Genomic DNA, 4099 nt, shown 5'->3' on the forward strand with positions numbered 1-4099 from the left:
TTTAAGTTGTTAGTGACTAGGTGAAACACAATTTTTTTTGTTTCATGTCAAACATTTAAAATGTAAGAAACAGGCACACAACTCACTGTGTTAATAATACCTTATGCAAGTAAAAGGTAATTCCATTTAGAAAGCATAAAATCCACAAAGACAATGATTGACCCTTCTTATACCTTAGAATGAAATACAATAGAGTTCACAACAATTGTTGCTGCAAGTATATTGACAGAAAATATGGCACGGTGGTAAAGACTTAGATCATCCAACTTCCCTTAGTTTGGAAATTCTTGTTCGTTTGGTGTCAATGCATTGTACTATGCAGTGAAGTGCATCAGTAAACAATGAAGGTCTTTAGGAAAACTTCTAGCAGCAAGCTGAATCAAGAATGTACTCTTCTTATTGTGCACACGAAGTTGTTCTTCTATAGAGTGCATCATAGCTTGAAGTTTTTTAACCATAACAAAACAGTGATTAAAAATCTTGTTGTCTTTAAAAAGAGTGCTCCCCATCGATCTTATGCTCTCAGGGGCTCTTTGTGAAAGTTAAGTATCTTGTAAAATTGATTGGGTTTACATGTGGCATGAGCAAGTAGTTGTAAGAGAGACACTAAGCCCCTTACATAACATTAAATGTTATGTATCCTCACACGCAATAAACAACTCAATACATAGTATGTATCCTAACAAGCAATAAACATGGTATTGAATGTTATGTACTTTTGGAAGCAATAAGCATCTTGCTACATATTTTTCCTATATTTTAAAATTCACATAATATTAAATCATGTGTATCTTTAAATGTGATAAGTACTATGTTGCTTTGTATTTTAAAATATACTTCAAATTATAGGTACAAAATATTTAAATTATATTTGTTAATGTATAATGTAAACAATTTTATAATTTGTGTGTTGTGCTTAATATAAATGATTATGGTTGAGCACGTGGCTCCTCAAGGTATAAGAACCTTAAATCAAGTTGGTGAACCATATAATTCCACTCTATGGGCTCAAGGTTGGTTGTCTACTCAGGCTCTTAACTTGCTTGCCAGATTGGCATCAACTATGGCACAACTATACGGGAAACCTAAATATATCTCATGTTAGAACTCAAGATAGAGAAGATGAGCTCCAATGGATATACTCTCCATTTTGGGAGTATTCTCCAAAGGAAGGATATTTGTTCTTATATGCTAGGAAGGAACCTGAGGAACATGAATGGTAGTGGAAGCATGACTCGAAATTTAAGTGCCCAGCAAAATCTTGCTTGTTCCTATGGTGTTTGCTGAAGAATAAAGTTCTCACAGGGGAAAATTTAAGGAGGAGGTTTTTGGCTGGTCCATCATGGTGTCCTTTATGCAAAAATGCAGAGGAATCCATTGAGTTGTTATTCTCGTCTTGTCCTGTAACTATTTAGGTATGGAATTTAGTACATAATGCACAATTTTTAGAGCTTTGGTGGATTGGTGAGTATTTTAATTCAACCTGTCTCTCTTGGTGGAACTTTGCCTCTCCCACGAAGTTGAGTAACATCCTTCCCCTTATAAGTTGGGGCATCTAGCTTGGGAGGAATAAAGCAATCTTTCACGACAAGGTTATATCCCCCAATCGTATTGGGGCTCAGGTTATTGCTTTATTTGAGCTCCTTCCTATGAAATAATTTTTAGTTTCACTTGACTCATCATCATGGGTTAAGGGAATGTTAGAAATGTTTCAAATGGAGAGGGAGGATAGTATATATAGGGTTATTTGATATTATTAGAAATTAAAAATTAACGAACAATGGTAATTGAAAAATGAAAAGAAATAAAGATTGTCAAATAATTTGATTTAATTATAATAGGAGAGGGAGAAGGCATATAAGCATTTGAAAATTGAAAGTTAATGCACAATGAAGATTGAAAATTCATAATTGAATATAAAAAGAGCTTTTCAAATAATGAAAGTCTAAAATGAAATGGGCCTAGGAAGTGAAAATGGAAGAAATTAATGCCATGAAGTCAATTAAATTTCCTTAAAATTCCAATACATAGTAAGCAGATCTCCAAACTACAAGCCCTAGAAAGCTGGAAAATCGATGAACTCTCAAAACTATTGTTTGTATGCTAATTCTAGAAAATGTGAACAACAAAAGCTTGAAGAAATATGCAACACTCAAAATCACGTTTGTTTTATTAACTGAAAAATAGAAAATACAATGCTACAATTTCAATCTAACACACTCACTCACTCATTGAATATGAAAACCTCACCCACACTTCCTTATTTGGAGATGTGGGTCTATCGTTAAAACAAAGTAAGCCAACCTAAAAATAGCCTTGGGAAAAGCGCGCTGATCTACATAGATAATTTCCTACATTAGAGCCTCAAAGAGTAAAGCATGCATGAATGGAAGCCATAGTCTCCTAGTGGTCTGTGACCTATCCTAAACAAGGAATCACTCCTCAGTAATGCACTTTACCAATTTTGGAAATGACAACTCAAGAGAAAATCACTTACTCTAATTATGGAAAAACTAAAATAGGATAAAATATGTTAAGAGTGGCACAAGTATGCCTTAAGCATGCAGGTGCCCTGTTTAGAACAATGCAGACTCTTGATGTGGCTCCTAATTTGTTTACATACAGTGATATGATGGATGGATACTACAAAAGGGCTAATATGAAGGAAGCTCTTAAGCTTTATGATGGGATGTTGTAGAAAGGCATCAAGCCTAATGTTGTTATATATTGTACTCTGATTAATGGGCATTGCAAGGAGAGAAATATGGAGGAAGCAAACAAATTGTTTGTTGAAATGATTGGAAAAGGTATAACACCTAATACTATTATTTACAACAACCTGATTGATGATCACTGCAATAATGGGGATTTGGAGGAACCACTTATGTTGTGTTTGGAAATGTTCAAGATGAGTCTCATGCCTGATGTTTTTACTTACAATTCACTCGTCAAAAGTTTTGTGTAGAAGAGAAGGTTGAAGAGGTAGAACATCTATTGTGTGAAATGCATGAAAGAGACGTGGTTCCAAATTGTGTCACATATAATACATTGATAGATGGGCTTTGCAAACAAGGAAAATCAGAGAAATCTTTGGGATATTGTGTTCAAATGGTGGAGAATGGGTTAGTTCCCGATGTTACTTTTTCTACATCGATTGGCAAGCAATGCAAGGAAGGTAAAATGGAAAAGGATTTAGGGTTGTATAATGAAATGTTGGTTAAAGGCTTCACACCTGATATTTTCACTTACACTTATTTGATTGATGGATACTGCAAGGACTGTAATGTGCAAGAGGCTTTCAAGTTACATGATGAAATGGTAGGAAAGGGTTTTATGCCCAATGTTTTTACCCTAAGTTCTCTAATAAATGGGATTTGAAAAGAAGGTAGATTGGACGAGACACTAGAGTGTTTTAGGGAAATAATGACAAATGATTCACCCATTTTCACAACAACTAATGATGACTCATTAGCTGAACAGATAAATCACCATGTTTGTAAGGCCAATATTTTTACTTACACCACTTTGATTTATGGACAGTGAAAAGAGGGAAATTTGCAAAAGGATATCCACCTCTATAGAGATATAATTGAAGGTGATATGAAGCCTGGTGTTTTCACTTATACCGCCCTAATATGGGGACACTGCAAACAAGGAAACATGTGGGATGCTCTAAAGCTATATGTAGAAATGTTGAAAAATGGTTTGGTAGTGAATGCTCTCGCTTATAATGTTCTAACCATTACACTCCAAAAGAATGGAGAATTGGAATTGACATACAAGTTTTCTGATGAATGTGCCAAAGTCAAGGCTACCAAGTAAAACAATTCAAGTTTTTTAAAGTGGAGGCTACAATTAACACACATGGTTTTATAATGGACTCATGGTTCATGCCAATTTCTATGCTCTCTGTAAACTTTTGAGGGATCCAACCTATACCATCCTGCTAAAACAATCCCATTTATTTGAGTGCATTTGCAAGAATCCTTTACGAGTCAACTCTGTATGGATGTTATTGGTATTGACACTAGTTAGAGAATGATGCTTTTCATTTGAGTTTGGATTGATTCAACTTGATTTTGTGGATAGATTTCACATT

The sequence above is a fragment of the Pinus tabuliformis genome, chromosome 3_1 (genome assembly GCF_031772625.1).
Source record: "Pinus tabuliformis cultivar Carrire ecotype Pingquan chromosome 3_1, CPIR1, whole genome shotgun sequence".
Classification (NCBI taxonomy): Eukaryota; Viridiplantae; Streptophyta; class Pinopsida; order Pinales; family Pinaceae; genus Pinus; species Pinus tabuliformis.